This window comes from Scardinius erythrophthalmus (genome assembly GCF_964197995.2).
Source record: "Scardinius erythrophthalmus genome assembly, chromosome: 14".
Taxonomy (NCBI): Eukaryota; Metazoa; Chordata; class Actinopteri; order Cypriniformes; family Leuciscidae; genus Scardinius; species Scardinius erythrophthalmus.
In genome coordinates, this window is record NC_138234.1 from 2,178,493 (window position 1) to 2,192,465 (window position 13,973).

At 46.1% G+C, this 13,973-nt stretch overlaps 1 long non-coding RNA gene across 1 annotated transcript in view; it reads right to left on the reverse strand.

Annotated features, from left to right (window-relative positions):
• LOC308701397 overlaps window positions 1–5,208 on the reverse strand; it is a 29,736-nt gene extending 24,528 nt beyond the window's left edge. The window contains exons 1-3 of the long non-coding RNA XR_014031433.1: window positions 5,049–5,208; window positions 4,678–4,725; window positions 4,166–4,426 (exon numbers count right to left, since the gene is read on the reverse strand). This is a non-coding gene — a long non-coding RNA (uncharacterized lncRNA). The remainder of the gene's footprint in view (window positions 1–4,165; window positions 4,427–4,677; window positions 4,726–5,048) is intronic.
• Window positions 5,209–13,973: the final 8,765 nt, after the last annotated feature.

Genomic DNA, 13,973 nt, shown 5'->3' on the forward strand with positions numbered 1-13,973 from the left:
AGCATAGAGTATGCCGTGACATGTTAATAAATAAAAACAAAATGAAAGTGGAAAAAACTGCGCTACTCAGCACTCATTCTGCTTCACAGACCGTTTAATAGTTCGAACCAATAATAGACAGCGCAGAGCTCCTCGCCAGTCGCGAGCCGATCGCGATCATGCGAAACAGTTACTGTACATCGTGGAGATCCAGTGAAGAAATCCATTGAGTTCGCGACAGAATTAATAACATTGCTGCGAGATCCAATGAGAAACATTCAGATTTGACGCAGAATTCTCTGTTATAAACCATATCAGATCAAACAGCGCTGACGTGGAAACCAGGAGAAACATGTGCAATGAGCGAACAAGTTATAGAAGGATTTAGGTCCACAGATCAGCAACATTCACCTTGGATTTACTGTAGTAACACTAACTGTAACTATGGTATACTGTGGTTATAACAGTAGCCTACACATATTTTTCCAGCACTTCAAAACTATATTATCATATTTAAATGTTATTTTTAATAATGTGTTGACCAAAACATTTTTTGTTCATCCTTTAAAGACCTATTTATAAAACTAAAAGTTTCAAGAAGTAGGGAAACTCACACTTAGGGTAAACGTACCTATTAAGCTCACCAAAATCTACATTGAGACATTTTTAGTGCACAAGATATTGGTTTTAGTACAAGAAGTTATTTTAAAATAAAATATTAATCTCTCACACTATAATATTTCATTTTATTTTAAATGACAAAAGTATTTCAATTAAGATGTACATCATTAAATATAAAAAGTCTGGCTGTGCTTAATGGGTACGTTTTGTACCCTTTAAGCACACCCCTGTTCCCAATAAGCTCACAACAAGTTTTATTAAAAATTCTTGTTTATTTTAAACAACCTTTTTAAGGAATAATTGAAAAAAGTTTTATTTGAAGGTACAGAGTCAATCACAAAAAAACAGAACACTAAAATCAAGCAACAAGGCATTCAATTTGATCAGGTAGCCTATCCTATTCATAGTGATGTGTCATTCAAACTCATTGCAACATCTAGACTAGTCCACGTTCAGCTATGTAACCCATATTGAAAAATCAAATAACAAAACAAACCAATGTGCTCCTTAAAGGGATACTCCACTTTTTTTGGAAATAGGCTCATTTTACAACTCCCCCAGAGTTAAACAGTTGAGTTTTACAGTTTTCAAATCCATTCAGCCGATCTCCGGGTCTGGCGGTACCACTTTTAGCATAACCGGACAAGACCATTAGCATCTCTCTCAAAAAAATGACCAAAGAGTTTCGATATTTTTCCTATTTAAAACTCGACTCTTCTGTAGTTACATCGTGTAATAAGACCGACGGAAAATGTAAAGTTTAAATTTTCTAGGCTGATATGGCTAGGAACTATACTCTCAAAATCGCACCTTTTCATTTTCCGTCCATCTTAGTACACGATGTAACTACAGAAGAGTCAAGTTTTAAATAGATCATTTTTTTGAGAGAGATGCTAATGGTCTTGTCCGGTTCAATTCATTATGCTAAGCTATGCTAAAAGTGGTACCGCCAAACTCAACTGTTTATCTCTGGGGGAGTTGTAAAATGAGCTTATTTCCAAAAAAAAGTGGAGTATCCCTTTAACTCTCTGGGTCAGAGCTTTCCTGTCTACTCCAAACTTCTTGGACAGATACGACAGGTTTCTGATGGCTCCTTTGTATGACATGCCTCTTTCATCTTTGGGCATACACTATAGTTTCGTCTAGCTTTTGTCATCTTAAGACTGTGAAAATAAGTTTATTAATCATTTTTTTGAAGATTAACATAGTGACAACCATCAGTTAATATTTAAATTCTGATTATTAAGTATTTACATAGACGTTTAATGTGGGTGAGCTTAAAGGGAGCACACACTGTGCTTAATTGGAGCAAAAACATTTTTTAATTAATAAATATTAAATTAAAATTTAAAGGAAAATATTTAGCTAAATTAATAATCTAGGTAATGTATTAAGTTTATACCAATTTTAATATGAACAACTATTATAGACAATATCTATGAAATTATGCTTTTTCTAATTGATGTCACACTGAAGCTGTGTGATTGTCATAGTAGTGCACCCTTTAAGCTCACCTAACAATAATATGAATTCTTTAAAAATTACAGCAGTTTAAAACCAAAGACTATCAATAAAATGTAAAATTATAATATTATGGATTTTAAAGTACAAGCCATTAATTCCTGTGAAGTAATATATTAATGTAGCACACAATCTTATACAGCTAGTAAGCTAGCTATGTTCGTAGCATCTGGGCTATGTTGCTAAAACTATCTTTTAGATCTAACTGTAATTATTTCCCACATCCAGGTTCCAGGTTATAATATTCAAAAGTCTAAACATTAATCTCTTAATTTTGCAATAAGAAGATGTACTTCTTCAAAATAAAGGCTTAAACATATAAAAAATGCACATCTGAGGGGCTCCTCTTCTGGTGAAAGTTTTCAGACAGCTTTGAAAATAGCCGCCAGACAGTGTGAACACATGGACACACATATCTCAGTGTGCAATGGTCTGATTGGTTTAAAATTACAGGAGGTATATAGTAACAAACACATCAATTGGTTAATACATCAAATAGGATAATACATTGCTGTTTCTTTTTATAATCTGAGCTCCAAGATGGTAGTGTGCTTAATGGGTACTTGAGCTTAATAGGTACGTTTACCCTATTTAAAAAAAAAAAGATAAAGATTAAATTACTATTGTAAACATAGCTGCAGAGGACGCTTACTGGCTATTTTCACTCCCTAATATATATTTTGTCACTCATTTTGCTTTTGAATTAATATTAAGACATTATGAATGATAATAATTAAAGTTAACTTTATCTATACACCTCAAATTAAGCTCAGTGCTTTGTCATCCCATTTAAGGTATGCCTCTAAATTTTCTGCTTGCGCTCCTAAAATTTTAAGTCAGGGGCTACAGCGCTCCTAATAAAAAAAGTTAGTCTGGAGCCCTGCTCATATCAAGCCACGAGCGACTGGAGCACGCGAGCGACGTGTTGGAGACCCTGCTCTAGGGCTCCGCTTTGAAGGCTACAACTCCATACTTTTTTGCTACTTTGTAATAACTTTCTGCGGCCAGCGTTTCAGGAAGTGAACGAGGGTAAACACTTTTTTAGACCTGACTAAATGAAATTTAAGACCTAGGATGAAAATCTGGCCGTTTTTAAGAAAAAAAAAAAACGCCCATCGCAGCTTCTTTTAGATGTTTAAAGTTGTAAATAAGCCATTAACACTAGCTACAGCATCCATGTATTCATTGTTTTGGTTTCCGAGAGAAGCACGTTAGAGCGAGGCAGCGTGTGAGATGCATTCAGGGACCATAAGAAGTGCGGGAAAGGCGAGTTTTTTTTCACAAATGCGTGGAAAATCGGGACAAATATATAACAGTCGAGTTCTCCAGCGGGTGGCAATAGTGGTGACAGGTAGGTTGAAGGGGACCGGTGTGTTATTCAAGTCAGATTAAAGTGCCTCCGACTGTAATTTGCAGCCTGATAAATACATTTTGCCTGCGCCGGAGGCCGGACCTGCCCTCATGCCGGAATACTTTAAGCCCTGAATTAGGCTGTGTAGTTGACATGGAGATAAGACGTCGGAGCGCAAAAATGTGGTTTCTCCTGTCCAACAACAACCAGACCGTTATTTCCGGCGTGACGATCGAGTCTGTCCCAAAAATACCTCTCAATGCGCCCTCGTGGACTCACGCCAAGGGCCCTATAGGTGTGCGCTACATGACGTCACCAAAGTGTGGACTCTGAGGAGGTCCACAAGTCCGGAGTGTGCCATTTGGGACAGGGCCATGATGTTTTCAAGTTTTCCCTGGTGTCTGCGCGCGCAATGAGTGGGCGCGGCCAATTTGATAATTTTTCGTCTTGACGTCACAACAAAAAGGAAAATGACTCATTGGAAAAACGATTCATTAAATTGACTCAGAGTCGACTCCTACTTTTGAGAGACAATAACTTTTTTTACGGTGAACTTTCATATATAAAACTTTGCAGGATGTTTTTGTTCACTTAGATCTATGTTACACACTACATGAAAGGTCATTTTCAAAATAAAGGTGCCCTTTAATGTTCTTCAGCCTCACTAATGAAGAATCAGGAATAAACACCAACCTCTTTGTTCTTCAGTGTGTTTCATTCTGCAGTGTTCTGGATCTCTCATGTTCTCACTGTCCTTCAATAAACTCTGTCTTTGCAGATTTCAGCTCTTCCTGATGGTTTGATGCTCGTCTTCACTTGTAGCTGATGGGAATATTCCAGCATTTATTGGTGAATTGCAGTGGGAGGAGCTTCACTGAAGGAGGAGGAGCTTCACTGAAGGAGGAGGGGCTTCACTGAAGGAGGAGGAGCTTCACTGAAGGAGGAGGAGCAGATCTGACAAAATCAAGAAGAAATCACTTACTGAGTAAAAAAAAAAATAGTCCTCCCACTTTAAGTATTTATGGTCACATTATAAAAAATTAAGAATAAAAAAAAAGATTAAAACATAAACATATATTTACAGGTTTGCAAGAAACAAATGGCGCACCAATACAGTTAACTCAACTTTTTTTTTTGTTTATTGAGTTGCATATGAAACATGGTTCATCACAGATTATTGAAATAAAAGCCATTATGAAACTTACCTATATCTTGCAGATGTCACAATAGCTGATCGTATCGTTTGCTCAAATCTGTTGACAATAAAATTAGCTTAATGTGTCAATTTACAGATCTGAAGACATCAGCATAATGAATGAGGAGAAAACAGGATCTATTGACATGAAATAAAGAGGCTTTTCAGCTGCTCTGATAATAGTGATGAGCCATAGACTATCAATACTCATTCAACAAGAATGTAGAGAATACAAGAATGATACAGTAAAATATTACAACAGTAATATAAATGTAAATATAAAGACAGCCGCTGATGACATTATCAACCCTTGTAATTTGTCCACATGAATCCGATTCCCTAATAACTTCATAACAACAAAGAAGTTCGCTAACATCTTACCGTTTTGTATGGGAAAAGAAAGACACACGATGAAAACCTTTCTGAAAAGACCCCGTAATATGTTGAGTAAACTTTACTGTGCAGTTACGAGATTTAACGTGTGAACTGTTTACCTCAAAAGACTGAGGAGACGCGCGACCGCGAAAGTTTTGACGTCATCACCGCGAGACGAAATAAACGATAGATTGTCAAAAACTCATTTTTAAGCATACCTTTTCTCCACTCAACTCTGTAATTTGGAACCAAACAATATATTACGTTTAAAAATAAATCTTTATTTTACAGAAACTTGTACAATAACGGTATAATTTTGGTCAGACAGTTATAAGAATAATGAACATCTCTTTACTGTGAATTCCTTAATCATTATAAGATCCCTGTAACTACTAAAGAGTTTGCTGTAGTATTTGATGCCATTCCCAGTAGCCTTATTCAACTTTTATCAGGCATATTTTTAAAAGCCTCTCCTGCTCGCCAAGGCTGCATTTAAAAAAACAGTAATGTTGTGAAATGTTATTACAATTAAAAAAAAAGAAAAGTATAATTTGTTCCTGAGACCAAAGCTGAATTTTAGCATCATAACTCCAGTCTTCAGTGTCACATGATCCTTCAGAAATCATTCTAATATGAGAATTTGATGCTAATTTTTTTTTTTCAGGATTCTTTGATTAATAGAAAGTTACAAATAACAGAAATATAAATCTTTTGTAGTATTTTGTGTAATATTAATCACTACCGTTCAAAAGTTTGGGATCAGTAAGAAATTGTATTTATTTTTTGGCTGGGGAAATAAATAAAATAAATCAATGGGAAATCAATGAATCCCTAAAATGGGATCATCAACATGTGCAAAACTACTCAAACCCGAATCGTATCAATTTATTTAGAGATTTCTGTAACTTATCCAACCATACACAATACAGATCAGACATCCAAGAAATGCATGCTTACTCAAAATGACATTGCACTAAACATGATGCAAGTAGTTCTCTTACGAGAGATTCTCTCGTACTGCGTAGAATACGCTAGGGGAAAATCCTTTTCCATGAGAATACTGAAGCCAAAAAATTATCCTTAATTTTGTATTAATGTAAAACGCGTTGCGGCAGCATACAGACATAGGCGAGGCAGCTCGCGCGCCTATTGGCTGGTCTGCTGGCAACTGCTTAAGCCTATCGAGCGAGACCTAGAGTGACGTCAGACCCAATGAGGGCGCTTCGCGCCCTCTGCGTCACGTCCCGCCGAAACGGGCGTGGCTTAGGTCTATAAATACCGCTCGCAGGCTTTATATCTCTGGTTTTTCATCCTTCAGCGAAGCAACTCACATCGCTGGATCCGAGAAGAAGCCGCGCTGTTGAAGAAGCACCTCGGCGGGACGAGTCGACGAAGCTGCTGGCCGCGCCGCCTTCATCGCCTTCCTGCTGCGCTATCCAGCGCCCATATCCTTTCTCTGCACTGTGTGTGTGTGTTCGCCGGTGCGACTCACACTATCTAAAAGAGCTGCGTCTTTTTCAAGATGCCTTCTTGCGGCTCGTGCAAAGCCGCACTCAGCGACGGGGACCGCCATGTCATATGCGCTTCCTGCCTGGGTCAAGATCACGCAGCTCTCGCGCTCGCTGACGGCGGCTGCCCTCACTGCGAGCTGTTGCCATTAGCGACTCTGAGGACTCGCTTGGCACTATTCAGCGAGACTGCGCCCACACCTGCTGTTGTGCCGCGCCGTAAAAAGCGCCGCGCTCAGCGAATCCCGGAGCCCTCTCCCAGCCGTCGAAGCTCGCCGGTGCGCCCGCCTGCTTCTCCGGTTTCATCAGCTTCACTTCCGGACGGACAGCGGCCGCGGTCTGCCGCCGCTTCTGTCGATGACGCTGATGAGATCGACGCGCTGCTGCGAGAGGGGGATTCCTGCTCTCTCCTAGCATCAGGCAGTGAGGATTGGGCGAGCTCTGAGGATTGGGCGAGCTCTGAGGATCCCGCCCCCCCTGCCCGTGCTTCTACGGGGAAGAGAGCGAGCATTGAGGCGGAGCTCATGCGCGTACTCACTCAGGCCACGGCGAGCCTCGGCCTCGAGTGGATTACGCCTGAGCAGCCTGCTCACAACCGGCTGGACGGCTACTTCCTGCCTGGGGAGCGCGTTTCACCTGCATCCAAGCCAGCGCCTTTTCTTCCTGAGCTTCATGAAGAAGTCGCTAAGTCTTGGGGCTCCCCTTTTTCGGCCAGGACACGATCCTCTGTCTCTTTGGCGTTCTCCGCTGTCGACGACGCAAAGAACAGAGGCTACCACTCCCTGCCGCCGGTCGAAGAGGCTATTGCAGCGCACTTATGCCCGCCCTCCGCTGGACGGCGTGCTAAGATGGCGCTGCCCTCAAAAGCCTGCCGCACGACGTCAGCCCTGCTCCGCCGCGCTTTCTCCGCCGCCGGGCAGGCCGCGTCAGCATTGCACACCATGGCCACGCTCCTTATATACCAGGCCGATCTCCTCCGTAAGCTGGATGAGAGAGGACCTGACGCAATCTGCGTGCCGGACTTGAGGAGCGCTACAGCTCTTCGCACCACCAAGTCAGCAGCACAGGCCATTGGACGGAGCATGGCCTCGCTCACCGTGTCTGAGAGACATCTGTGGCTGACGCTCTCGGACATGACTGAGTCAGAACGCACCGCGTTCCTCGACGCGCCGCTTTCCCCTGCCGGCCTCTTCGGAACCTCGGTCAAAGACTTCGCCGATAGGTTCGCTGAGGTGCAGAAAGCGACCCAGGCCATGAAGCACTTCCTCCCGAAGCGCTCCAGTTCTGCAGGTGCTCCAGTGCTCCAGTGCTCCAGGCCGTGCGAAACCGTCTGCTCAGAGCTCACAGCCTAGGCCGCCGCCCACCGCCTCCTCTTCACAACGCCGCCAAACCCAGAGCTCGAGACCGCGCTCTCGCTCATCCGGCCGCCGCCCCGCGGCAAAAGGTTGCGTTGAAGCCAGAGGCCCCGAAATCGTCCTAGCACGCCTAGGAAAGCGATGGTGTCCAAGTCCCGCTGCGGCCGGACTTCCACCAAAGCTTGCCGCTCGTCCAGTTCCAGGAAATGTGACTGGTCCAGCGTATTTAGCAGCCAACAAGCCGGTTCCATTGCCCGCTTGCCTGCACAAAAAAGCCGTTTTTACGGCTACCCAGATAAATCCCTTAAAGAGTGTATTTTCTGGTGTCCCGGCCACGGCCGACGGTGTTTCATGTGTAGAAAAAATGCCCACTACTCAGTGCCCATTCCTACACACAAGCACAGCCCTTCACACAGGGCTTGCGCACATAAAAATCGACTCAGATCGATTGCACTTTAAACGTAGCAAACGTGCCCACTACCCAGTGCCCACAAACGCTACTTCCCACATGTCTCACGGTCTCTGTAAATACAGGACCAGTATGCATACGCTCTGCTCACGCGAGCAATGCTGTAAAAGTGGTGTATGTGCCCGCTGCTCTGCGCCCACGCCCACACACAGACATGAAACTAGCCCAGCCCTCCCCCTCTCAGTTAGACACTGCAGAGGAGTTGAGCTTGCGTGGGAAAAGCTTCCCGGGGTTTCGAGATGGGTGCTGAACATCATAAAAGAAGGCTATTCGCTGCAGTTTCTCCGGCGCCCTCGCCGCTTCATGGCGCGCGTCGAGACCATGGTAGAATCGAAAGTAGCTCATCTACTTCGAGCCGAGATTCTGAAACTGTTGAGCAAAGGGGCTATAGAACCCCTATCTCAAGCTCAAAGCGAAGGGGGGCTTTACAGCAGATACTTCCTGGTGCCCAAGAAAGACGGGGGTCTCAGACCCATACTAGATCTGCGGCAGCTGAACAGAGCGCTTCTGAAGCGCCAGTTCAGGATGCTCACGACCAGAAAAATCCTCGCGCATGTCCGCCGAGGGGACTGGTTTGTGTCAATAGATCTAAAGGACGCATATTTTCAAATACAGATAGCGTCACGTCACAGGCAATTTTTGAGATTCGCCTTCGAGGGCCAGGCATATCAGTACAGTCCTGCCTTTCGGCTTGTCCCTGGCACCCCGTACATTTACGAAGTGCATGGACGCAGCCCTCGCACCCCTCAGACTACGGGGTATACGAGTGCTGAACTATCTGGACGACTGGCTGATTCTAGCCCAATCTCACTCGGAGCTCGTAGAGCACAGGACCATTTTACTCGATCACCTCGAGAATCTCGGTCTCCTGCTGCGCTATCCAGCGCCCATATCCTTTCTCTGCACTGTGTGTGTGTGTTCGCCGGTGCGACTCACACTATCTAAAAGAGCTGCGTCTTTTTCAAGATGCCTTCTTGCGGCTCGTGCAAAGCCGCACTCAGCGACGGGGACCGCCATGTCATATGCGCTTCCTGCCTGGGTCAAGATCAAGATCAAGACCCAGAGCTCGAGACCGCGCTCTCGCTCATCCAGCCGCCGCCCCGCGGCAAAAGGTTGCGTTGAAGCCAGAGGCCCCGAAATCGTCCTAGCACGCCTAGGAAAGCGACGGTGTCCAAGTCCCGCTGCGGCCGGACTTCCACCAAAGCTTGCCGCTCGTCCAGTTCCAGGAAACGTGACTGGTCCAGCGTATTTAGCAGCCAACAAGCCGGTTCCATTGCCCGCTTGCCTGCACAAAAAAGCCGTTTTTACGGCTACCCAGATAAATCCCTTAAAGAGTGTATTTTCTGGTGTCCCGGCCACGGCCGACGGTGTTTCATGTGTAGAAAAAATGCCCACTACTCAGTGCCCATTCCTACACACAAGCACAGCCCTTCACACAGGGCTTGCGCACATAAAATCGACTCAGATCGATTGCGCTTTAAACGTAGCAAACGTGCCCACTACCCAGTGCCCACAAACGCTACTTCCCACATGTCTCACGGTCTCTGTAAATACAGGACCAGTATGCATACGCTCTGCTCACGCGAGCAATGCTGTAAAAGTGGTGTATGTGCCCGCTGCTCTGCGCCCACGCCCACACACAGACATGAAACTAGCCCAGCCCTCCCCCTCTCAGTTAGACACTGCAGAGGAGTTGAGCTTGCGTGGGAAAGCTTCCCGGGGTTTCGAGATGGGTGCTGAACATCATAAAAGAAGGCTATTCGCTGCAGTTTCTCCGGCGCCCTCGCCGCTTCATGGCGCGCGTCGAGACCATGGTAGAATCGAAAGTAGCTCATCTACTTCGAGCCGAGATTCTGAAACTGTTGAGCAAAGGGGCTATAGAACCCCTATCTCAAGCTCAAAGCGAAGGGGGGCTTTACAGCAGATACTTCCTGGTGCCCAAGAAAGACGGGGGTCTCAGACCCATACTAGATCTGCGGCAGCTGAACAGAGCGCTTCTGAAGCGCCAGTTCAGGATGCTCACGACCAGAAAAATCCTCGCGCATGTCCGCCGAGGGGACTGGTTTGTGTCAATAGATCTAAAGGACGCATATTTTCAAATACAGATAGCGTCACGTCACAGGCAATTTTTGAGATTCGCCTTCGAGGGCCAGGCATATCAGTACAGTCCTGCCTTTCGGCTTGTCCCTGGCACCCCGTACATTTACGAAGTGCATGGACGCAGCGCTCGCACCCCTCAGACTACGGGGTATACGAGTGCTGAACTATCTGGACGACTGGCTGATTCTAGCCCAATCTCACTCAGAGCTCGTAGAGCACAGGACCATTTTACTCGATCACCTCGAGAATCTCGGTCTCGCAGTGAACTGGGAAAAGAGCTCGCTATTCCCCAGTCAGATTATATCTTTTCTGGGAATAGAGCTGAACTCGCTGCTAATGACAGCACGCCTGTCATCTCAGCGCACACTGGACATTCGGCGCGCAGCCGGCTCGTTCCGCTGCGGCGCGATAGTCCCTCTCAAAACATTTCAAAGGATGCTAGGTCTGATGGCCTCAGCATCTTCAGTTCTCCAGTTGGGCCTTCTGCGCATGCGCCCACTGCAGTTCTGGCTCAGAAAGAGAGCCAGTCCGGTCGGCTTCGCTTCAAGGTCAATCAAGCGTGCACTGCAGCTTTGAAACCTTGGGAGGCAAAAGACTGGTACCAATCAGGTGTAAGCCTGGGGACTTCCTCGAGAGTGATGGTGCTGTCCACGGACGCATCCACCTCGGGATGGGGAGCGCTGCTCGAGGGCAGACCGCTTTTTGGCCAATGGTCAAAGCAGGAGAAGCTCTTACATATCAAATCCCCTCATAAAGGGACACCACGTGCTAATACGTTCAGACAACGTCTCAGTGGTGTCCTACATAAATCGCCAGGGCGGCCTCAGGTCCCTGACTCTGTACAGGCTAACCAAGCGCCTCCTGATATGGGCCCGCAGCAACCTGCTCTCGCTGAGAGCAGCACACGTGCCAGGGCTCCTAAATATAGGACCAGACAGACTGTCCAGGAACCAGGTTCCGACAGGGGAATGGTCTTTGCACCCACAGACAGTCCAGCTGCTGTGGAAGAAATTCGGCAGAGCGGAAGTAGACCTGTTCGCGTCTCAAGAAAACGCTCACTGTCCAGAATTTTTCTCGAAGAGCAAGGACGCGCTGACCCACGAGTGGCCTCGCCGTCCTCTCTACGCTTTTCCCCCCGTCTCCCTCCTGACTCAGGTGGTAGAACGGGTCAGGGAAGAAGGATGCTCAGTGCTGCTTGTAGCCCCACTTTGGATGAGCCAACCTTGGTTCCCAATTGTGATGCAGTTAGCGAGCACCGCCCCGTGGCCAGTGCCTCTGAGGAGGGATCTCCTCTCTCAAGCCAACGGCTCGATCTGGCATCCTCACCCAGAGCTGTGGTCCCTCCATGTGTGGGCCATCAACGGGGACCCGCTGACCTCCCACAGGGAGTGTTAAACGTCTCTATGCCTCAAAATGGTCAGTGTTCTCTAGCTGGTGCACAGCTCGTGGTGTGTCACCCCTGCATTGCGGTGTGACAGAGGTTCTCTCCTTCCTACAGGAGCTGTTGGATAAGGGCAGGTCCCCTTCCACGCTCAAAGTCTATGTAGCGGCCATAGCAGTGTTCTCTTCGACCACGCTTGGCCAGTCTATTGGAAGGAACGATTTAGTCATTCGCTTCCTTAGAGGAGCTAAGAGACTGAATCCTCCCAGACCTCCCACAGTCCCTATATGGGACCTTTCTACGGTACTGGAAGCCATGAAAGGTCATCCATTCGAGCCCTTGCAGAAGATTGATCTTAAACACCTGTCTTTCAAGACGGCGTTTCTTCTGGCTCTCGCTTCAGTGAAGCGCATAGGGGACTTACACGCACTCTCAGTAAGCGCGACGTGCATGGAATTTGGGCCGAATGACTCTAGAGTTATACTCAAACCTAAGCACGGTTATGTTCCTAAATCCCTCAATACACCGTTCAGAGCACAGGCCATCTCCCTGTCTGCTCTGCCGGTCACTGAAGGAAATATGGACGAAAGCTCCCTTTGCCCAGTCAGGGCGTTAAGAGCTTATGTGTCTCGCTCGTCTGTTTTCAGACATACGGAGCAGCTCTTTGTTTCGTTCAGCGGGCGTTCTAAGGGACTAGCCGCTTCGAAACAGACCCTATCCAGATGGGTAGTGGACGCAATAGCGCTAGCTTACACAACCAAGGGCATGCAGTGCCCGCTGGGTGTCAAAGCGCACTCCACGAGAAGCATGGCTTCATCGTGGGCCTGGTCAAGTGGGATTGCCTTGCAAGATATTTGTATGGCGGCAGGCTGGGCCTCTCCGTCTACATTTATAAGGTTTTACAACCTAGAGGTTCCCGCACTACAGGCCAGACTACTATCGGTCTAGTATGGCCAAATCTCATAAACTGGCGCTGTCAGTTATGCAGCTATTTGAGTATTGCAGTCCTTGCTCTATGCTGCCATAGAGGAAGATAGTGGCTAAACCCCTCCTCTTCCAGGATTCCCTGTGAGTCCCCTGGGTGATTGTGTACTGTATGAACTCCGGGCTGTCGCCCTTGAGTCTATAGTATCAGATCCCAGCACGCACGGCGTTTTACAGTAGGTTCCCCTAGCGTATTCTACGCAGTACGAGAGAATCTCTCGTAAGAGAACGTACTCGGTTACTAACGTAACCTCGGTTCTCTCTAGAGAGAGGAACGAGTACTGCGTATCCTGCCGTGCATGCACGCGCTCTGGTTGCTTCGACTATGAAAAACCAGAGATATAAAGCCTGCGAGCGGTATTTATAGACCTAAGCCACGCCCGTTTCGGCGGGACGTGACGCAGAGGGCGCGAAGCGCCCTCATTGGGTCTGACGTCACTCTAGGTCTCGCTCGATAGGCTTAAGCAGTTGCCAGCAGACCAGCCAATAGGCGCGCAAGCTGCCTCGCCTATGTCTGTATGCTGCCGCAACGCGTTTTACATTAATACAAAATTAAGGATAATTTTTTGGCTTCAGTATTCTCGTGGAAAAGGATTTTCCCCTAGCGTATTCTACGCAGTACTCGTTCCTCTCTCTAGAGAGAACCGAGGTTACGTTAGTAACCGAGTACGTTTTACATTTTGTTTAGCCAGAAAACTAACATATCTAGCATGAAGTTTTGTTCTAGCATTAGCCTTACCTAAAGTTTTCATAGCCATACTTGCACCACTTAAATCATTGTCAAGGACACAGCCAAGATAATTAACACTATTTCTGTTTGATATTACACAATCCCCTACCTTGACAGACAGGTTAGGAACCTTGTTCAGTTTACTTTTAGACTCACATAACATGATCCGGTTTCTTACCTAAATGCAATAAGAGTTTATTTTCAGAGAGTCTCTTACTTTATATTACTCCTCATATCACTTGTATTTTACCTCCATCAATCTGCTTCCTTGTAAAATCTGTTAAATACAATATATTTACATCTGATCATATAGCAGACGCTTTTATCTAAAACGACATACAAATGAGGAGAGCAATAGAAGCAATCAAACTAATAACAGGAAAACATTAGAATCAACTATTTTT